The following is a 23,851-nucleotide window of genomic DNA, read 5'->3' on the forward strand; positions in this document are numbered from 1 at the left end:
GTATTTCATTCGTTTTTATAGCTGAGTAGTATTCCATTGTGTAGATGTACCACATTTTCCGTATCCACTCATCTGATGATGGGCATTTGGGCTGGTTCCAACTCTTGGCTATTGTAAAGAGTGCTGAGATAAACATTGGGGAACAGGTATACCTTCGACTTGATGATTTCCATTCCTCTGGGTATATTCCCAACAGTGGGATAGCTGGGTCGTATGGTAGATCTATCTGCAATTGTTTGAGGAACCTCCATACCATTTTCCATAGAGGCTGCACCATTTTGCAGTCCCACCAACAATGTATGAGAGTTCCTTTTTCTCCGCAGCCTCGCCAGCATTTATCGTTGAGAGTCTTTTGGATTTTAGCCATCCTAACTGGGGTGAGATGGTATCTCAGTGTGGTTTTGATTTGCATTTCCCGGATGCTGAGTGATGTTGAGCATTTTTTCATATGTCTGTTGGCCATTTGTATATCTTCCTTAGAGAAATGCCTACTTAGCTCTTTTGCCCATTTTTTAATTGGGTTGCTTGTTTTCTTCTTGTAAAGTTGTTTGAGTTCCTTATATATTCTGGATATTAATCCTTTGTCAGATGTATATTTCGCAAATATTTTCTCCCACTCTGTTGGTTGTCTTTTAACTCTGTTAGTTGTTTCTTTTGCTGTGCAGAAGCTTTTTAGTTTGACAGAATCCCATTTGTTTATTTTTCCTTTGGTTGCCCGTGCTTTTGGGGTCATATTCATGAAGTCTGTGTCCAGTCCTATTTCCTGAAGTGTTTCTCCTGTGTTTTCTTTAAGAAGTTTTATTGTTTCAGGGTGTATATTTAAATCCTTAATCCATTTTGAGTTGATTTTCGTATATGGTGAGAGGTATGGGTCTAGTTTCATTCTCCTGCATATGGATATCCAGTTATCCCAGCACCATTTGCTGAAGAGGCAGTCCCTTCCCCAGTGAATAGGCTTGGTGCCTTTGTCAAAGATCAGATGGCAGTAAGTGTGTGGGTTGATTTCTGGATTCTCTGTTCTATTCCATTGATCAGTGTGTCTGTTTTTATGCCAGTACCATACTGTTTTGATTATTATAGCTTTGTAGTATAGTTTAAAGTCAGGTAGTGTTATGCCTCCAGCTTTATTTTTTTTGCTCAGTATTGCTTTGGCTATGCATGGTCTTTTATTATTCCATATAAATGTCTGGATAGTTCTTTCCATTTCTGAGAAAAATGTCTTTGGAATTTTGATGGGGATTGCATTAAATTTGTATATCACTTTGGGTAGTATGGACATTTTCACTATGTTGATTCTTCCAATCCAAGAGCATGGGATATCTTTCCATCTTCTTGTATCCTCTCTAATTTCTCTCAGCAGTGGTTTGTAGTTCTCACTATAGAGATTTTTCACCTCCTTGGTTAACTCAATTGCTAAGTATTTTATTTTTTTGGTGGCTATTATAAATGGGCAGGCTTTCTTGATTTCTGATTCTGCATGTTCACTATTGGAGAAAAGAAATGCTACTGATTTTTGTGTATTGATTTTGTATCCTGCTACTGTGCTGAAATCATTTATCAATTCCCACAAGTTTTTTGTAGAGGTTTTAGGCTGTTCGATATATAGGATCATGTCATCTGCAAACAGGGACAGTTTGACTTCATCTTTTCCAAACTGGATGCCCTTTATTTCCTTCTCTTCTCTGATTGCTCTGGCTAGTACTTCCAACACTATGTTGAATAGGAGTGGTGAGAGTGGGCATCCTTGTCTAGTTCCTGTTCTTAAAGGAAAAGCTTTCAGCTTTTCCCCATTCAGGATGATATTGGCAGTGGGTTTGTCATATATGGCTTTAATTATGTTGAGATACTTTCCCTCTATACCTAACTTATAGAGGGTCTTTGTCATGAATGAGTGCTGAACTTTATCAGATGCTTTTTCAGCATCTATAGAGATGATCATATGGTCCTTGTGTTTGACTTTATTAATATGGTGTATCACATTTATTGATTTGCGTATGTTGAACCAACCTTGCATCCCTGGGATGAATCCCACTTGATCGTGGTGAATAATTTTACGTATGTGTTGCTGTATTCTGTTTGCTAGTATTTTAGTGAGGATTTTTGCTTCTATATTCATCAAGGATATTGGCCTGTAGTTTTCTTTTTTGGTTATATCGTTACCTGGTTTTGGTATCAGGATGATGTTTGCTTCATAGAATGAGTTTGGGAGATTTGCGTCTGTTTCAATCTTTTGGAACAGTTTGTAAAGAATCGGTGTCAATTCCTCTTTGAATGTTTGGTAAAATTCTGCTGTGAATCCATCTGGTGCTGGGCTTTTCTTTGTTGGGAGCCTTCTGATACCAGCTTCAATCTCCTTTATTGTTATTGGTCTGTTCAAATTTTCTGCGTCTTCATGGTTGAGTTTTGGGAGCTTGTGTGTGTCCAGAAATTTATCCATTTCCTTCAGATTTTCAAACTTCCTGTGTTCCGAGCTGTCTGGTTGAGCACACATGATTTAAAAGTCTTGGAGTTTGCCAGCTGGGGCTATGAAGACCAGTCATGAATATGAGAGGACTGTGGCATATTTCTGGTATTGTCACACTGCAGATTCTTCATGGGACTTGAAATGCAGACTCTCTTTTGCCCTTTTATGAACTTATTTTGGAAGTTTCAAGTCTGTTGGTTGACTCCAAATCCATGCCTACTTAGGAAAGAAATAAAACCGAGGAGAAACTTGGAGAATTTTAAATTTCCTTTGTTTTTTCATTTTTTGTTCTATGTATGCCTAGATTTAGCTTTAATAATCTGCCAGCCTTACAGGATTTTCCTGTTTGCTTTTATTTCAAATATGGATTTCATTCCTCGTTTTCTCATTATTTCCTGTAGGTAGGTTACAGTGCTCCATTCTTCTCTCCGGAATGGGAATTCCTTGCCTCCTTTTGATCCCTTCATGCCTTTAGTGTTCATTTCAGGCCATGAGTTTGCTTTTACTTCAGAGAGAAAAAATCAACTTCCTCTGGGCTAAAGAATGGCCCAGTGTTTTTATTAGCCCCAATTTTATGTTTTACTTTTTTAATAAAGAAGCATTTTTGCTTCTGAAACAATGACTTGTTGAATTTCGGTGTCCAATTCAGCATCGTGCACAGGTCAGTCTCCTTTTCCTCAGTTGTCACTGAGAAGTACGTTCTCTCATTGGTCAGCCTTGTCTCTCTCTTGGATCCTCAGGCATCCAGATGTACCTCTGCAACAGAGACCACTATGGCTACCTGCCCATCCCCCTGAAGCCCCATCAGACGCTGCAGGAAGACATGGAGAACCTCATCCACGTGCAGATAGAAGCAATGAGTGAGTGCCCCAGGAGCCAGGTGATGGCTCTTGTTCCATTGCCACAGTGAACATACCAGCCACTTCTCTCCTCTTCCAGGACTGGAATCTCATGGCCATCAGTCCGCCATGGCTGAATATACAGCTATTCATTTGTCAGTTCATTCTTTTTTTTTAAGTTTATTTATTTATTCATTTTTTATTTTAATTTTATTTTGTCGATATACATTGTAGCTGATTATTGCTCCCCATCACCAAAACCTCCCTCCCTTCTCCCTCCCCCCTCCCCCCCAACAATGTCCTTTCTGTTTGCTTGTCGTATCAACTTCAAATAATTGTGGTTGTTATATCTTCTACCCCCCCCCCTGGTTTGTGTGTGTGTGTGTGTGTGTGTGTGTGTGTGAATTTATATATTAATTTTTAGCTCCCACCAATAAGTGAGAACATGTGGTATTTCTCTTTCTGTGCCTGACTTGTTTCACTTAATATAATTCTCTCAAGGTCCATCCATGTTGTTGCAAATGGCAGTATTTCATTCGTTTTTATAGCTGAGTAGTATTCCATTGTGTAGATGTACCACATTTTCCGTATCCACTCATCTGATGATGGGCATTTGGGCTGGTTCCAACTCTTGGCTATTGTAAAGAGTGCTGCGATAAACATTGGGGAACAGGTATACCTTCGACGTGATGATTTCCATTCCTCTGGGTATATTCCCAACAGTGGGATAGCTGGGTCGTATGGTAGATCTATCTGCAATTGTTTGAGGAACCTCCATACCATTTTCCATAGAGGCTGCACCATTTTGCAGTCCCACCAACAATGTATGAGAGTTCCTTTTTCTCCGCAGCCTCGCCAGCATTTATCGTTGAGAGTCTTTTGGATTTTAGCCATCCTAACTGGGGTGAGATGGTATCTCAGTGTGGTTTTGATTTGCATTTCCCGGATGCTGAGTGATGTTGAGCATTTTTTCATATGTCTGTTGGCCATTTGTATATCTTCCTTAGAGAAATGCCTACTTAGCTCTTTTGCCCATTTTTTAATTGGGTTGCTTGTTTTCTTCTTGTAAAGTTGTTTGAGTTCCTTATATATTCTGGATATTAATCCTTTGTCAGATGTATATTTCGCAAATATTTTCTCCCACTCTGTTGGTTGTCTTTTAACTCTGTTAGTTGTTTCTTTTGCTGTGCAGAAGCTTTTTAGTTTGACAGAATCCCATTTGTTTATTTTTCCTTTGGTTGCCCGTGCTTTTGGGGTCATATTCATGAAGTCTGTGTCCAGTCCTATTTCCTGAAGTGTTTCTCCTGTGTTTTCTTTAAGAAGTTTTATTGTTTCAGGGTGTATATTTAAATCCTTAATCCATTTTGAGTTGATTTTAGTATATGGTGAGAGGTATGGGTCTAGTTTCATTCTCCTGCATATGGATATCCAGTTATCCCAGCACCATTTGCTGAAGAGGCAGTCCCTTCCCCAGTGAATAGGCTTGGTGCCTTTGTCAAAGATCAGATGGCAGTAAGTGTGTGGGTTGATTTCTGGATTCTCTGTTCTATTCCATTGATCAGTGTGTCTGTTTTTATGCCAGTACCATACTGTTTTGATTATTATAGCTTTGTAGTATAGTTTAAAGTCAGGTAGTGTTATGCCTCCAGCTTTATTTTTTTTGCTCAGTATTGCTTTGGCTATGCATGGTCTTTTATTATTCCATATAAATGTCTGGATAGTTCTTTCCATTTCTGAGAAAAATGTCTTTGGAATTTTGATGGGGATTGCATTAAATTTGTATATCACTTTGGGTAGTATGGACATTTTCACTATGTTGATTCTTCCAATCCAAGAGCATGGGATATCTTTCCATCTTCTTGTATCCTCTCTAATTTCTCTCAGCAGTGGTTTGTAGTTCTCACTATAGAGATTTTTCACCTCCTTGGTTAACTCAATTGCTAAGTATTTTATTTTTTTGGTGGCTATTATAAATGGGCAGGCTTTCTTGATTTCTGATTCTGCATGTTCACTATTGGAGAAAAGAAATGCTACTGATTTTTGTGTATTGATTTTGTATCCTGCTACTGTGCTGAAATCATTTATCAATTCCCACAAGTTTTTTGTAGAGGTTTTAGGCTGTTCGATATATAGGATCATGTCATCTGCAAACAGGGACAGTTTGACTTCATCTTTTCCAAACTGGATGCCCTTTATTTCCTTCTCTTCTCTGATTGCTCTGGCTAGTACTTCCAACACTATGTTGAATAGGAGTGGTGAGAGTGGGCATCCTTGTCTAGTTCCTGTTCTTAAAGGAAAAGCTTTCAGCTTTTCCCCATTCAGGATGATATTGGCAGTGGGTTTGTCATATATGGCTTTAATTATGTTGAGATACTTTCCCTCTATACCTAACTTATAGAGGGTCTTTGTCATGAATGAGTGCTGAACTTTATCAGATGCTTTTTCAGCATCTATAGAGATGATCATATGGTCCTTGTGTTTGACTTTATTAATATGGTGTATCACATTTATTGATTTGCGTATGTTGAACCAACCTTGCATCCCTGGGATGAATCCCACTTGATCGTGGTGAATAATTTTACGTATGTGTTGCTGTATTCTGTTTGCTAGTATTTTAGTGAGGATTTTTGCTTCTATATTCATCAAGGATATTGGCCTGTAGTTTTCTTTTTTGGTTATATCGTTACCTGGTTTTGGTATCAGGATGATGTTTGCTTCATAGAATGAGTTTGGGAGATTTGCGTCTGTTTCAATCTTTTGGAACAGTTTGTAAAGAATCGGTGTCAATTCCTCTTTGAATGTTTGGTAAAATTCTGCTGTGAATCCATCTGGTGCTGGGCTTTTCTTTGTTGGGAGCCTTCTGATACCAGCTTCAATCTCCTTTATTGTTATTGGTCTGTTCAAATTTTCTGCGTCTTCATGGTTGAGTTTTGGGAGCTTGTGTGTGTCCAGAAATTTATCCATTTCCTTCAGATTTTCAAACTTCCTGTGTTCCGAGCTGTCTGGTTGAGCACACATGATTTAAAAGTCTTGGAGTTTGCCAGCTGGGGCTATGAAGACCAGTCATGAATATGAGAGGACTGTGGCATATTTCTGGTATTGTCACACTGCAGATTCTTCATGGGACTTGAAATGCAGACTCTCTTTTGCCCTTTTATGAACTTATTTTGGAAGTTTCAAGTCTGTTGGTTGACTCCAAATCCATGCCTACTTAGGAAAGAAATAAAACCAAGGAGAAACTTGGAGAATTTTAAATTTCCTTTGTTTTTTCATTTTTTGTTCTATGTATGCCTAGATTTAGCTTTAATAATCTGCCAGCCTTACAGGATTTTCCTGTTTGCTTTTATTTCAAATATGGATTTCATTCCTCGTTTTCTCATTATTTCCTGTAGGTAGGTTACAGTGCTCCATTCTTCTCTCCGGAATGGGAATTCCTTGCCTCCTTTTGATCCCTTCATGCCTTTAGTGTTCATTTCAGGCCATGAGTTTGCTTTTACTTCAGAGAGAAAAAATCAACTTCCTCTGGGCTAAAGAATGGCCCAGTGTTTTTATTAGCCCCAATTTTATGTTTTACTTTTTTAATAAAGAAGCATTTTTGCTTCTGAAACAATGACTTGTTGAATTTCGGTGTCCAATTCAGCATCGTGCACAGGTCAGTCTCCTTTTCCTCAGTTGTCACTGAGAAGTACGTTCTCTCATTGGTCAGCCTTGTCTCTCTCTTGGATCCTCAGGCATCCAGATGTACCTCTGCAACAGAGACCACTATGGCTACCTGCCCATCCCCCTGAAGCCCCATCAGACGCTGCAGGAAGACATCGAGAACCTCATCCACGTGCAGATAGAAGCAATGAGTGAGTGCCCCAGGAGCCAGGTGATGGCTCTTGTTCCATTGCCACAGTGAACATACCAGCCACTTCTCTCCTCTTCCAGGACTGGAATCTCATGGCCATCAGTCCGCCATGGCTGAATATACAGCTATTCATTTGTCAGTTCATTCTTTTTTTTTAAGTTTATTTATTTATTCATTTTTTATTTTAATTTTATTTTGTCGATATACATTGTAGCTGATTATTGCTCCCCATCACCAAAACCTCCCTCCCTTCTCCCTCCCCCCTCCCCCCCAACAATGTCCTTTCTGTTTGCTTGTCGTATCAACTTCAAATAATTGTGGTTGTTATATCTTCTACCCCCCCCCCCTGGTTTGTGTGTGTGTGTGTGTGTGTGTGTGTGTGTGTGTGTGTGTGTGTGTGAATTTATATATTAATTTTTAGCTCCCACCAATAAGTGAGAACATGTGGTATTTCTCTTTCTGTGCCTGACTTGTTTCACTTAATATAATTCTCTCAAGGTCCATCCATGTTGTTGCAAATGGCAGTATTTCATTCGTTTTTATAGCTGAGTAGTATTCCATTGTGTAGATGTACCACATTTTCCGTATCCACTCATCTGATGATGGGCATTTGGGCTGGTTCCAACTCTTGGCTATTGTAAAGAGTGCTGCGATAAACATTGGGGAACAGGTATACCTTCGACGTGATGATTTCCATTCCTCTGGGTATATTCCCAACAGTGGGATAGCTGGGTCGTATGGTAGATCTATCTGCAATTGTTTGAGGAACCTCCATACCATTTTCCATAGAGGCTGCACCATTTTGCAGTCCCACCAACAATGTATGAGAGTTCCTTTTTCTCCGCAGCCTCGCCAGCATTTATCGTTGAGAGTCTTTTGGATTTTAGCCATCCTAACTGGGGTGAGATGGTATCTCAGTGTGGTTTTGATTTGCATTTCCCGGATGCTGAGTGATGTTGAGCATTTTTTCATATGTCTGTTGGCCATTTGTATATCTTCCTTAGAGAAATGCCTACTTAGCTCTTTTGCCCATTTTTTAATTGGGTTGCTTGTTTTCTTCTTGTAAAGTTGTTTGAGTTCCTTATATATTCTGGATATTAATCCTTTGTCAGATGTATATTTCGCAAATATTTTCTCCCACTCTGTTGGTTGTCTTTTAACTCTGTTAGTTGTTTCTTTTGCTGTGCAGAAGCTTTTTAGTTTGACAGAATCCCATTTGTTTATTTTTCCTTTGGTTGCCCGTGCTTTTGGGGTCATATTCATGAAGTCTGTGTCCAGTCCTATTTCCTGAAGTGTTTCTCCTGTGTTTTCTTTAAGAAGTTTTATTGTTTCAGGGTGTATATTTAAATCCTTAATCCATTTTGAGTTGATTTTAGTATATGGTGAGAGGTATGGGTCTAGTTTCATTCTCCTGCATATGGATATCCAGTTATCCCAGCACCATTTGCTGAAGAGGCAGTCCCTTCCCCAGTGAATAGGCTTGGTGCCTTTGTCAAAGATCAGATGGCAGTAAGTGTGTGGGTTGATTTCTGGATTCTCTGTTCTATTCCATTGATCAGTGTGTCTGTTTTTATGCCAGTACCATACTGTTTTGATTATTATAGCTTTGTAGTATAGTTTAAAGTCAGGTAGTGTTATGCCTCCAGCTTTATTTTTTTTGCTCAGTATTGCTTTGGCTATGCATGGTCTTTTATTATTCCATATAAATGTCTGGATAGTTCTTTCCATTTCTGAGAAAAATGTCTTTGGAATTTTGATGGGGATTGCATTAAATTTGTATATCACTTTGGGTAGTATGGACATTTTCACTATGTTGATTCTTCCAATCCAAGAGCATGGGATATCTTTCCATCTTCTTGTATCCTCTCTAATTTCTCTCAGCAGTGGTTTGTAGTTCTCACTATAGAGATTTTTCACCTCCTTGGTTAACTCAATTGCTAAGTATTTTATTTTTTTGGTGGCTATTATAAATGGGCAGGCTTTCTTGATTTCTGATTCTGCATGTTCACTATTGGAGAAAAGAAATGCTACTGATTTTTGTGTATTGATTTTGTATCCTGCTACTGTGCTGAAATCATTTATCAATTCCCACAAGTTTTTTGTAGAGGTTTTAGGCTGTTCGATATATAGGATCATGTCATCTGCAAACAGGGACAGTTTGACTTCATCTTTTCCAAACTGGATGCCCTTTATTTCCTTCTCTTCTCTGATTGCTCTGGCTAGTACTTCCAACACTATGTTGAATAGGAGTGGTGAGAGTGGGCATCCTTGTCTAGTTCCTGTTCTTAAAGGAAAAGCTTTCAGCTTTTCCCCATTCAGGATGATATTGGCAGTGGGTTTGTCATATATGGCTTTAATTATGTTGAGATACTTTCCCTCTATACCTAACTTATAGAGGGTCTTTGTCATGAATGAGTGCTGAACTTTATCAGATGCTTTTTCAGCATCTATAGAGATGATCATATGGTCCTTGTGTTTGACTTTATTAATATGGTGTATCACATTTATTGATTTGCGTATGTTGAACCAACCTTGCATCCCTGGGATGAATCCCACTTGATCGTGGTGAATAATTTTACGTATGTGTTGCTGTATTCTGTTTGCTAGTATTTTAGTGAGGATTTTTGCTTCTATATTCATCAAGGATATTGGCCTGTAGTTTTCTTTTTTGGTTATATCGTTACCTGGTTTTGGTATCAGGATGATGTTTGCTTCATAGAATGAGTTTGGGAGATTTGCGTCTGTTTCAATCTTTTGGAACAGTTTGTAAAGAATCGGTGTCAATTCCTCTTTGAATGTTTGGTAAAATTCTGCTGTGAATCCATCTGGTGCTGGGCTTTTCTTTGTTGGGAGCCTTCTGATACCAGCTTCAATCTCCTTTATTGTTATTGGTCTGTTCAAATTTTCTGCGTCTTCATGGTTGAGTTTTGGGAGCTTGTGTGTGTCCAGAAATTTATCCATTTCCTTCAGATTTTCAAACTTCCTGTGTTCCGAGCTGTCTGGTTGAGCACACATGATTTAAAAGTCTTGGAGTTTGCCAGCTGGGGCTATGAAGACCAGTCATGAATATGAGAGGACTGTGGCATATTTCTGGTATTGTCACACTGCAGATTCTTCATGGGACTTGAAATGCAGACTCTCTTTTGCCCTTTTATGAACTTATTTTGGAAGTTTCAAGTCTGTTGGTTGACTCCAAATCCATGCCTACTTAGGAAAGAAATAAAACCAAGGAGAAACTTGGAGAATTTTAAATTTCCTTTGTTTTTTCATTTTTTGTTCTATGTATGCCTAGATTTAGCTTTAATAATCTGCCAGCCTTACAGGATTTTCCTGTTTGCTTTTATTTCAAATATGGATTTCATTCCTCGTTTTCTCATTATTTCCTGTAGGTAGGTTACAGTGCTCCATTCTTCTCTCCGGAATGGGAATTCCTTGCCTCCTTTTGATCCCTTCATGCCTTTAGTGTTCATTTCAGGCCATGAGTTTGCTTTTACTTCAGAGAGAAAAAATCAACTTCCTCTGGGCTAAAGAATGGCCCAGTGTTTTTATTAGCCCCAATTTTATGTTTTACTTTTTTAATAAAGAAGCATTTTTGCTTCTGAAACAATGACTTGTTGAATTTCGGTGTCCAATTCAGCATCGTGCACAGGTCAGTCTCCTTTTCCTCAGTTGTCACTGAGAAGTACGTTCTCTCATTGGTCAGCCTTGTCTCTCTCTTGGATCCTCAGGCATCCAGATGTACCTCTGCAACAGAGACCACTATGGCTACCTGCCCATCCCCCTGAAGCCCCATCAGACGCTGCAGGAAGACATGGAGAACCTCATCCACGTGCAGATAGAAGCAATGAGTGTGTGCCCCAGGAGCCAGGTGATGGCTCTTGTTCCATTGCCACAGTGAACATACCAGCCACTTCTCTCCTCTTCCAGGACTGGAATCTCATGGCCATCAGTCCGCCATGGCTGAATATACAGCTATTCATTTGTCAGTTCATTCTTTTTTTTTAAGTTTATTTATTTATTCATTTTTTATTTTAATTTTATTTTGTCGATATACATTGTAGCTGATTATTGCTCCCCATCACCAAAACCTCCCTCCCTTCTCCCTCCCCCCTCCCCCCCAACAATGTCCTTTCTGTTTGCTTGTCGTATCAACTTCAAATAATTGTGGTTGTTATATCTTCTACCCCCCCCCCTGGTTTGTGTGTTTGTGTGTGTGTGTGTGTGTGTGTGTGTGTGTGTGTGTGTGTGTGTGTGAATTTATATATTAATTTTTAGCTCCCACCAATAAGTGAGAACATGTGGTATTTCTCTTTCTGTGCCTGACTTGTTTCACTTAATATAATTCTCTCAAGGTCCATCCATGTTGTTGCAAATGGCAGTATTTCATTCGTTTTTATAGCTGAGTAGTATTCCATTGTGTAGATGTACCACATTTTCCGTATCCACTCATCTGATGATGGGCATTTGGGCTGGTTCCAACTCTTGGCTATTGTAAAGAGTGCTGCGATAAACATTGGGGAACAGGTATACCTTCGACGTGATGATTTCCATTCCTCTGGGTATATTCCCAACAGTGGGATAGCTGGGTCGTATGGTAGATCTATCTGCAATTGTTTGAGGAACCTCCATACCATTTTCCATAGAGGCTGCACCATTTTGCAGTCCCACCAACAATGTATGAGAGTTCCTTTTTCTCCGCAGCCTCGCCAGCATTTATCGTTGAGAGTCTTTTGGATTTTAGCCATCCTAACTGGGGTGAGATGGTATCTCAGTGTGGTTTTGATTTGCATTTCCCGGATGCTGAGTGATGTTGAGCATTTTTTCATATGTCTGTTGGCCATTTGTATATCTTCCTTAGAGAAATGCCTACTTAGCTCTTTTGCCCATTTTTTAATTGGGTTGCTTGTTTTCTTCTTGTAAAGTTGTTTGAGTTCCTTATATATTCTGGATATTAATCCTTTGTCAGATGTATATTTCGCAAATATTTTCTCCCACTCTGTTGGTTGTCTTTTAACTCTGTTAGTTGTTTCTTTTGCTGTGCAGAAGCTTTTTAGTTTGACAGAATCCCATTTGTTTATTTTTCCTTTGGTTGCCCGTGCTTTTGGGGTCATATTCATGAAGTCTGTGTCCAGTCCTATTTCCTGAAGTGTTTCTCCTGTGTTTTCTTTAAGAAGTTTTATTGTTTCAGGGTGTATATTTAAATCCTTAATCCATTTTGAGTTGATTTTAGTATATGGTGAGAGGTATGGGTCTAGTTTCATTCTCCTGCATATGGATATCCAGTTATCCCAGCACCATTTGCTGAAGAGGCAGTCCCTTCCCCAGTGAATAGGCTTGGTGCCTTTGTCAAAGATCAGATGGCAGTAAGTGTGTGGGTTGATTTCTGGATTCTCTGTTCTATTCCATTGATCAGTGTGTCTGTTTTTATGCCAGTACCATACTGTTTTGATTATTATAGCTTTGTAGTATAGTTTAAAGTCAGGTAGTGTTATGCCTCCAGCTTTATTTTTTTTGCTCAGTATTGCTTTGGCTATGCATGGTCTTTTATTATTCCATATAAATGTCTGGATAGTTCTTTCCATTTCTGAGAAAAATGTCTTTGGAATTTTGATGGGGATTGCATTAAATTTGTATATCACTTTGGGTAGTATGGACATTTTCACTATGTTGATTCTTCCAATCCAAGAGCATGGGATATCTTTCCATCTTCTTGTATCCTCTCTAATTTCTCTCAGCAGTGGTTTGTAGTTCTCACTATAGAGATTTTTCACCTCCTTGGTTAACTCAATTGCTAAGTATTTTATTTTTTTGGTGGCTATTATAAATGGGCAGGCTTTCTTGATTTCTGATTCTGCATGTTCACTATTGGAGAAAAGAAATGCTACTGATTTTTGTGTATTGATTTTGTATCCTGCTACTGTGCTGAAATCATTTATCAATTCCCACAAGTTTTTTGTAGAGGTTTTAGGCTGTTCGATATATAGGATCATGTCATCTGCAAACAGGGACAGTTTGACTTCATCTTTTCCAAACTGGATGCCCTTTATTTCCTTCTCTTCTCTGATTGCTCTGGCTAGTACTTCCAACACTATGTTGAATAGGAGTGGTGAGAGTGGGCATCCTTGTCTAGTTCCTGTTCTTAAAGGAAAAGCTTTCAGCTTTTCCCCATTCAGGATGATATTGGCAGTGGGTTTGTCATATATGGCTTTAATTATGTTGAGATACTTTCCCTCTATACCTAACTTATAGAGGGTCTTTGTCATGAATGAGTGCTGAACTTTATCAGATGCTTTTTCAGCATCTATAGAGATGATCATATGGTCCTTGTGTTTGACTTTATTAATATGGTGTATCACATTTATTGATTTGCGTATGTTGAACCAACCTTGCATCCCTGGGATGAATCCCACTTGATCGTGGTGAATAATTTTACGTATGTGTTGCTGTATTCTGTTTGCTAGTATTTTAGTGAGGATTTTTGCTTCTATATTCATCAAGGATATTGGCCTGTAGTTTTCTTTTTTGGTTATATCGTTACCTGGTTTTGGTATCAGGATGATGTTTGCTTCATAGAATGAGTTTGGGAGATTTGCGTCTGTTTCAATCTTTTGGAACAGTTTGTAAAGAATCGGTGTCAATTCCTCTTTGAATGTTTGGTAAAATTCTGCTGTGAATCCATCTGGTGCTGGGCTTTTCTTTGTTGGGAGCCTTCTGATACCAGCTTCAATCTCCTTTATTGTTATTGGTCTGTTCAAATTTTCTGCGTCTTCATGGTTGAGTTTTGGGAGCTTGTGTGTGTCCAGAAATTTATCCATTTCCTTCAGATTTTCAAACTTCCTGTGTTCCGAGCTGTCTGGTTGAGCACACATGATTTAAAAGTCTTGGAGTTTGCCAGCTGGGGCTATGAAGACCAGTCATGAATATGAGAGGACTGTGGCATATTTCTGGTATTGTCACACTGCAGATTCTTCATGGGACTTGAAATGCAGACTCTCTTTTGCCCTTTTATGAACTTATTTTGGAAGTTTCAAGTCTGTTGGTTGACTCCAAATCCATGCCTACTTAGGAAAGAAATAAAACCAAGGAGAAACTTGGAGAATTTTAAATTTCCTTTGTTTTTTCATTTTTTGTTCTATGTATGCCTAGATTTAGCTTTAATAATCTGCCAGCCTTACAGGATTTTCCTGTTTGCTTTTATTTCAAATATGGATTTCATTCCTCGTTTTCTCATTATTTCCTGTAGGTAGGTTACAGTGCTCCATTCTTCTCTCCGGAATGGGAATTCCTTGCCTCCTTTTGATCCCTTCATGCCTTTAGTGTTCATTTCAGGCCATGAGTTTGCTTTTACTTCAGAGAGAAAAAATCAACTTCCTCTGGGCTAAAGAATGGCCCAGTGTTTTTATTAGCCCCAATTTTATGTTTTACTTTTTTAATAAAGAAGCATTTTTGCTTCTGAAACAATGACTTGTTGAATTTCGGTGTCCAATTCAGCATCGTGCACAGGTCAGTCTCCTTTTCCTCAGTTGTCACTGAGAAGTACGTTCTCTCATTGGTCAGCCTTGTCTCTCTCTTGGATCCTCAGGCATCCAGATGTACCTCTGCAACAGAGACCACTATGGCTACCTGCCCATCCCCCTGAAGCCCCATCAGACGCTGCAGGAAGACATCGAGAACCTCATCCACGTGCAGATAGAAGCAATGAGTGAGTGCCCCAGGAGCCAGGTGATGGCTCTTGTTCCATTGCCACAGTGAACATACCAGCCACTTCTCTCCTCTTCCAGGACTGGAATCTCATGGCCATCAGTCCGCCATGGCTGAATATACAGCTATTCATTTGTCAGTTCATTCTTTTTTTTTAAGTTTATTTATTTATTCATTTTTTATTTTAATTTTATTTTGTCGATATACATTGTAGCTGATTATTGCTCCCCATCACCAAAACCTCCCTCCCTTCTCCCTCCCCCCTCCCCCCCAACAATGTCCTTTCTGTTTGCTTGTCGTATCAACTTCAAATAATTGTGGTTGTTATATCTTCTACCCCCCCCCTGGTTTGTGTGTGTGTGTGTGTGTGTGTGTGTGTGTGTGTGTGTGTGAATTTATATATTAATTTTTAGCTCCCACCAATAAGTGAGAACATGTGGTATTTCTCTTTCTGTGCCTGACTTGTTTCACTTAATATAATTCTCTCAAGGTCCATCCATGTTGTTGCAAATGGCAGTATTTCATTCGTTTTTATAGCTGAGTAGTATTCCATTGTGTAGATGTACCACATTTTCCGTATCCACTCATCTGATGATGGGCATTTGGGCTGGTTCCAACTCTTGGCTATTGTAAAGAGTGCTGAGATAAACATTGGGGAACAGGTATACCTTCGACTTGATGATTTCCATTCCTCTGGGTATATTCCCAACAGTGGGATAGCTGGGTCGTATGGTAGATCTATCTGCAATTGTTTGAGGAACCTCCATACCATTTTCCATAGAGGCTGCACCATTTTGCAGTCCCACCAACAATGTATGAGAGTTCCTTTTTCTCCGCAGCCTCGCCAGCATTTATCGTTGAGAGTCTTTTGGATTTTAGCCATCCTAACTGGGGTGAGATGGTATCTCAGTGTGGTTTTGATTTGCATTTCCCGGATGCTGAGTGATGTTGAGCATTTTTTCATATGTCTGTTGGCCATTTGTATATCTTCCTTAGAGAAATGCCTACTTAGCTCTTTTGCCCATTTTTTAATTGGGTTGCTTGTTTTCTTCTTGTAAAGTTGTTTGAGTTCCTTATATATTCTGGATATTAATCCTTTGTCAGATGTATATTTCGCAAATATTTTCTCCCACTCTGTTGGTTGTCTTTTAACTCTGTTAGTTGTTTCTTTTGCTGTGCAGAAGCTTTTTAGTTTGACAGAATCCCATTTGTTTATTTTTCCTTTGGTTGCCCGTGCTTTTGGGGTCATATTCATGAAGTCTGTGTCCAGTCCTATTTCCTGAAGTGTTTCTCCTGTGTTTTCTTTAAGAAGTTTTATTGTTTCAGGGTGTATATTTAAATCCTTAATCCATTTTGAGTTGATTTTCGTATATGGTGAGAGGTATGGGTCTAGTTTCATTCTCCTGCATATGGATATCCAGTTATCCCAGCACCATTTGCTGAAGAGGCAGTCCCTTCCCCAGTGAATAGGCTTGGTGCCTTTGTCAAAGATCAGATGGCAGTAAGTGTGTGGGTTGATTTCTGGATTCTCTGTTCTATTCCATTGATCAGTGTGTCTGTTTTTATGCCAGTACCATACTGTTTTGATTATTATAGCTTTGTAGTATAGTTTAAAGTCAGGTAGTGTTATGCCTCCAGCTTTATTTTTTTTGCTCAGTATTGCTTTGGCTATGCATGGTCTTTTATTATTCCATATAAATGTCTGGATAGTTCTTTCCATTTCTGAGAAAAATGTCTTTGGAATTTTGATGGGGATTGCATTAAATTTGTATATCACTTTGGGTAGTATGGACATTTTCACTATGTTGATTCTTCCAATCCAAGAGCATGGGATATCTTTCCATCTTCTTGTATCCTCTCTAATTTCTCTCAGCAGTGGTTTGTAGTTCTCACTATAGAGATTTTTCACCTCCTTGGTTAACTCAATTGCTAAGTATTTTATTTTTTTGGTGGCTATTATAAATGGGCAGGCTTTCTTGATTTCTCATTCTGCATGTTCACTATTGGAGAAAAGAAATGCTACTGATTTTTGTGTATTGATTTTGTATCCTGCTACTGTGCTGAAATCATTTATCAATTCCCACAAGTTTTTTGTAGAGGTTTTAGGCTGTTCGATATATAGGATCATGTCATCTGCAAACAGGGACAGTTTGACTTCATCTTTTCCAAACTGGATGCCCTTTATTTCCTTCTCTTCTCTGATTGCTCTGGCTAGTACTTCCAACACTATGTTGAATAGGAGTGGTGAGAGTGGGCATCCTTGTCTAGTTCCTGTTCTTAAAGGAAAAGCTTTCAGCTTTTCCCCATTCAGGATGATATTGGCAGTGGGTTTGTCATATATGGCTTTAATTATGTTGAGATACTTTCCCTCTATACCTAACTTATAGAGGGTCTTTGTCATGAATGAGTGCTGAACTTTATCAGATGCTTTTTCAGCATCTATAGAGATGATCATATGGTCCTTGTGTTTGACTTTATTAATATGGTGTATCACATTTATTGATTTGCGTATGTTGAACCAACCTTGCATCCCTGGGATGAATCCCACTTGATCGTGGTGAATAATTTTACGTATGTGTTGCTGTATTCTGTTTGCTAGTATTTTAGTGAGGATTTTTGCTTCTATATTCATCAAGGATATTGGCCTGTAGTTTTCTTTTTTGGTTATATCGTTACCTGGTTTTGGTATCAGGATGATGTTTGCTTCATAGAATGAGTTTGGGAGATTTGCGTCTGTTTCAATCTTTTGGAACAGTTTGTAAAGAATCGGTGTCAATTCCTCTTTGAATGTTTGGTAAAATTCTGCTGTGAATCCATCTGGTGCTGGGCTTTTCTTTGTTGGGAGCCTTCTGATACCAGCTTCAATCTCCTTTATTGTTATTGGTCTGTTCAAATTTTCTGCGTCTTCATGGTTGAGTTTTGGGAGCTTGTGTGTGTCCAGAAATTTATCCATTTCCTTCAGATTTTCAAACTTCCTGTGTTCCGAGCTGTCTGGTTGAGCACACATGATTTAAAAGTCTTGGAGTTTGCCAGCTGGGGCTATGAAGACCAGTCATGAATATGAGAGGACTGTGGCATATTTCTGGTATTGTCACACTGCAGATTCTTCATGGGACTTGAAATGCAGACTCTCTTTTGCCCTTTTATGAACTTATTTTGGAAGTTTCAAGTCTGTTGGTTGACTCCAAATCCATGCCTACTTAGGAAAGAAATAAAACCAAGGAGAAACTTGGAGAATTTTAAATTTCCTTTGTTTTTTCATTTTTTGTTCTATGTATGCCTAGATTTAGCTTTAATAATCTGCCAGCCTTACAGGATTTTCCTGTTTGCTTTTATTTCAAATATGGATTTCATTCCTCGTTTTCTCATTATTTCCTGTAGGTAGGTTACAGTGCTCCATTCTTCTCTCCGGAATGGGAATTCCTTGCCTCCTTTTGATCCCTTCATGCCTTTAGTGTTCATTTCAGGCCATGAGTTTGCTTTTACTTCAGAGAGAAAAAATCAACTTCCTCTGGGCTAAAGAATGGCCCAGTGTTTTTATTAGCCCCAATTTTATGTTTTACTTTTTTAATAAAGAAGCATTTTTGCTTCTGAAACAATGACTTGTTGAATTTCGGTGTCCAATTCAGCATCGTGCACAGGTCAGTCTCCTTTTCCTCAGTTGTCACTGAGAAGTACGTTCTCTCATTGGTCAGCCTTGTCTCTCTCTTGGATCCTCAGGCATCCAGATGTACCTCTGCAACAGAGACCACTATGGCTACCTGCCCATCCCCCTGAAGCCCCATCAGACGCTGCAGGAAGACATCGAGAACCTCATCCACGTGCAGATAGAAGCAATGAGTGAGTGCCCCAGGAGCCAGGTGATGGCTCTTGTTCCATTGCCACAGTGAACATACCAGCCACTTCTCTCCTCTTCCAGGACTGGAATCTCATGGCCATCAGTCCGCCATGGCTGAATATACAGCTATTCATTTGTCAGTTCATTCTTTTTTTTTAAGTTTATTTATTTATTCATTTTTTATTTTAATTTTATTTTGTCGATATACATTGTAGCTGATTATTGCTCCCCATCACCAAAACCTCCCTCCCTTCTCCCTCCCCCCTCCCCCCCAACAATGTCCTTTCTGTTTGCTTGTCGTATCAACTTCAAATAATTGTGGTTGTTATATCTTCTACCCCCCCCCCTGGTTTGTGTGTGTGTGTGTGTGTGTGTGTGTGTGTGTGTGTGTGTGTGTGTGAATTTATATATTAATTTTTAGCTCCCACCAATAAGTGAGAACATGTGGTATTTCTCTTTCTGTGCCTGACTTGTTTCACTTAATATAATTCTCTCAAGGTCCATCCATGTTGTTGCAAATGGCAGTATTTCATTCGTTTTTATAGCTGAGTAGTATTCCATTGTGTAGATGTACCACATTTTCCGTATCCACTCATCTGATGATGGGCATTTGGGCTGGTTCCAACTCTTGGCTATTGTAAAGAGTGCTGAGATAAACATTGGGGAACAGGTATACCTTCGACTTGATGATTTCCATTCCTCTGGGTATATTCCCAACAGTGGGATAGCTGGGTCGTATGGTAGATCTATCTGCAATTGTTTGAGGAACCTCCATACCATTTTCCATAGAGGCTGCACCATTTTGCAGTCCCACCAACAATGTATGAGAGTTCCTTTTTCTCCGCAGCCTCGCCAGCATTTATCGTTGAGAGTCTTTTGGATTTTAGCCATCCTAACTGGGGTGAGATGGTATCTCAGTGTGGTTTTGATTTGCATTTCCCGGATGCTGAGTGATGTTGAGCATTTTTTCATATGTCTGTTGGCCATTTGTATATCTTCCTTAGAGAAATGCCTACTTAGCTCTTTTGCCCATTTTTTAATTGGGTTGCTTGTTTTCTTCTTGTAAAGTTGTTTGAGTTCCTTATATATTCTGGATATTAATCCTTTGTCAGATGTATATTTCGCAAATATTTTCTCCCACTCTGTTGGTTGTCTTTTAACTCTGTTAGTTGTTTCTTTTGCTGTGCAGAAGCTTTTTAGTTTGACAGAATCCCATTTGTTTATTTTTCCTTTGGTTGCCCGTGCTTTTGGGGTCATATTCATGAAGTCTGTGTCCAGTCCTATTTCCTGAAGTGTTTCTCCTGTGTTTTCTTTAAGAAGTTTTATTGTTTCAGGGTGTATATTTAAATCCTTAATCCATTTTGAGTTGATTTTCGTATATGGTGAGAGGTATGGGTCTAGTTTCATTCTCCTGCATATGGATATCCAGTTATCCCAGCACCATTTGCTGAAGAGGCAGTCCCTTCCCCAGTGAATAGGCTTGGTGCCTTTGTCAAAGATCAGATGGCAGTAAGTGTGTGGGTTGATTTCTGGATTCTCTGTTCTATTCCATTGATCAGTGTGTCTGTTTTTATGCCAGTACCATACTGTTTTGATTATTATAGCTTTGTAGTATAGTTTAAAGTCAGGTAGTGTTATGCCTCCAGCTTTATTTTTTTTGCTCAGTATTGCTTTGGCTATGCATGGTCTTTTATTATTCCATATAAATGTCTGGATAGTTCTTTCCATTTCTGAGAAAAATGTCTTTGGAATTTTGATGGGGATTGCATTAAATTTGTATATCACTTTGGGTAGTATGGACATTTTCACTATGTTGATTCTTCCAATCCAAGAGCATGGGATATCTTTCCATCTTCTTGTATCCTCTCTAATTTCTCTCAGCAGTGGTTTGTAGTTCTCACTATAGAGATTTTTCACCTCCTCGGTTAACTCAATTGCTAAGTATTTTATTTTTTTGGTGGCTATTATAAATGGGCAGGCTTTCTTGATTTCTGATTCTGCATGTTCACTATTGGAGAAAAGAAATGCTACTGATTTTTGTGTATTGATTTTGTATCCTGCTACTGTGCTGAAATCATTTATCAATTCCCACAAGTTTTTTGTAGAGGTTTTAGGCTGTTCGATATATAGGATCATGTCATCTGCAAACAGGGACAGTTTGACTTCATCTTTTCCAAACTGGATGCCCTTTATTTCCTTCTCTTCTCTGATTGCTCTGGCTAGTACTTCCAACACTATGTTGAATAGGAGTGGTGAGAGTGGGCATCCTTGTCTAGTTCCTGTTCTTAAAGGAAAAGCTTTCAGCTTTTCCCCATTCAGGATGATATTGGCAGTGGGTTTGTCATATATGGCTTTAATTATGTTGAGATACTTTCCCTCTATACCTAACTTATAGAGGGTCTTTGTCATGAATGAGTGCTGAACTTTATCAGATGCTTTTTCAGCATCTATAGAGATGATCATATGGTCCTTGTGTTTGACTTTATTAATATGGTGTATCACATTTATTGATTTGCGTATGTTGAACCAACCTTGCATCCCTGGGATGAATCCCACTTGATCGTGGTGAATAATTTTATGTATGTGTTGCTGTATTCTGTTTGCTAGTATTTTAGTGAGGATTTTTGCTTCTATATTCATCAAGGATATTGGCCTGTAGTTTTCTTTTTTGGTTATATCGTTACCTGGTTTTGGTATCAGGATGATGTTTGCTTCATAGAATGAGTTTGGGAGATTTGCGTCTGTTTCAATCTTTTGGAACAGTTTGTAAAGAATCGGTGTCAATTCCTCTTTGAATGTTTGGTAAAATTCTGCTGTGAATCCATCTGGTGCTGGGCTTTTCTTTGTTGGGAGCCTTCTGATACCAGCTTCAATCTCCTTTATTGTTATTGGTCTGTTCAAATTTTCTGCGTCTTCATGGTTGAGTTTTGGGAGCTTGTGTGTGTCCAGAAATTTATCCATTTCCTTCAGATTTTCAAACTTCCTGTGTTCCGAGCTGTCTGGTTGAGCACACATGATTTAAAAGTCTTGGAGTTTGCCAGCTGGGGCTATGAAGACCAGTCATGAATATGAGAGGACTGTGGCATATTTCTGGTATTGTCACACTGCAGATTCTTCATGGGACTTGAAATGCAGACTCTCTTTTGCCCTTTTATGAACTTATTTTGGAAGTTTCAAGTCTGTTGGTTGACTCCAAATCCATGCCTACTTAGGAAAGAAATAAAACCAAGGAGAAACTTGGAGAATTTTAAATTTCCTTTGTTTTTTCATTTTTTGTTCTATGTATGCCTAGATTTAGCTTTAATAATCTGCCAGCCTTACAGGATTTTCCTGTTTGCTTTTATTTCAAATATGGATTTCATTCCTCGTTTTCTCATTATTTCCTGTAGGTAGGTTACAGTGCTCCATTCTTCTCTCCGGAATGGGAATTCCTTGCCTCCTTTTGATCCCTTCATGCCTTTAGTGTTCATTTCAGGCCATGAGTTTGCTTTTACTTCAGAGAGAAAAAATCAACTTCCTCTGGGCTAAAGAATGGCCCAGTGTTTTTATTAGCCCCAATTTTATGTTTTACTTTTTTAATAAAGAAGCATTTTTGCTTCTGAAACAATGACTTGTTGAATTTCGGTGTCCAATTCAGCATCGTGCACAGGTCAGTCTCCTTTTCCTCAGTTGTCACTGAGAAGTACGTTCTCTCATTGGTCAGCCTTGTCTCTCTCTTGGATCCTCAGGCATCCAGATGTACCTCTGCAACAGAGACCACTATGGCTACCTGCCCATCCCCCTGAAGCCCCATCAGACGCTGCAGGAAGACATGGAGAACCTCATCCACGTGCAGATAGAAGCAATGAGTGAGTGCCCCAGGAGCCAGGTGATGGCTCTTGTTCCATTGCCACAGTGAACATACCAGCCACTTCTCTCCTCTTCCAGGACTGGAATCTCATGGCCATCAGTCCGCCATGGCTGAATATACAGCTATTCATTTGTCAGTTCATTCTTTTTTTTTAAGTTTATTTATTTATTCATTTTTTATTTTAATTTTATTTTGTCGATATACATTGTAGCTGATTATTGCTCCCCATCACCAAAACCTCCCTCCCTTCTCCCTCCCCCCCCCCCCAACAATGTCCTTTCTGTTTGCTTGTCGTATCAACTTCAAATAATTGTGGTTGTTATATCTTCTACCCCCCCCCCTGGTTTGTGTGTGTGTGTGTGTGTGTGTGTGTGTGTGTGTGTGTGTGTGTGTGTGAATTTATATATTAATTTTTAGCTCCCACCAATAAGTGAGAACATGTGGTATTTCTCTTTCTGTGCCTGACTTGTTTCACTTAATATAATTCTCTCAAGGTCCATCCATGTTGTTGCAAATGGCAGTATTTCATTCGTTTTTATAGCTGAGTAGTATTCCATTGTGTAGATGTACCACATTTTCCGTATCCACTCATCTGATGATGGGCATTTGGGCTGGTTCCAACTCTTGGCTATTGTAAAGAGTGCTGCGATAAACATTGGGGAACAGGTATACCTTCGACGTGATGATTTCCATTCCTCTGGGTATATTCCCAACAGTGGGATAGCTGGGTCGTATGGTAGATCTATCTGCAATTGTTTGAGGAACCTCCATACCATTTTCCATAGAGGCTGCACCATTTTGCAGTCCCACCAACAATGTATGAGAGTTCCTTTTTCTCCGCAGCCTCGCCAGCATTTATCGTTGAGAGTCTTTTGGATTTTAGCCATCCTAACTGGGGTGAGATGGTATCTCAGTGTGGTTTTGATTTGCATTTCCCGGATGCTGAGTGATGTTGAGCATTTTTTCATATGTCTGTTGGCCATTTGTATATCTTCCTTAGAGAAATGCCTACTTAGCTCTTTTGCCCATTTTTTAATTGGGTTGCTTGTTTTCTTCTTGTAAAGTTGTTTGAGTTCCTTATATATTCTGGATATTAATCCTTTGTCAGATGTATATTTCGCAAATATTTTCTCCCACTCTGTTGGTTGTCTTTTAACTCTGTTAGTTGTTTCTTTTGCTGTGCAGAAGCTTTTTAGTTTGACAGAATCCCATTTGTTTATTTTTCCTTTGGTTGCCCGTGCTTTTGGGGTCATATTCATGAAGTCTGTGTCCAGTCCTATTTCCTGAAGTGTTTCTCCTGTGTTTTCTT

At 39.1% G+C, this 23,851-nt stretch overlaps 1 pseudogene; it reads left to right on the top strand.

Moving 5' to 3' along the window:
• LOC134383417 (procollagen galactosyltransferase 2-like) overlaps nt 1–23,851 on the top strand; it is a 306,240-nt pseudogene that overhangs the window by 258,952 nt on the left and 23,437 nt on the right.

This window comes from Cynocephalus volans, chromosome 8 (assembly GCF_027409185.1).
Source record: "Cynocephalus volans isolate mCynVol1 chromosome 8, mCynVol1.pri, whole genome shotgun sequence".
NCBI lineage: Eukaryota > Metazoa > Chordata > Mammalia > Dermoptera > Cynocephalidae > Cynocephalus > Cynocephalus volans.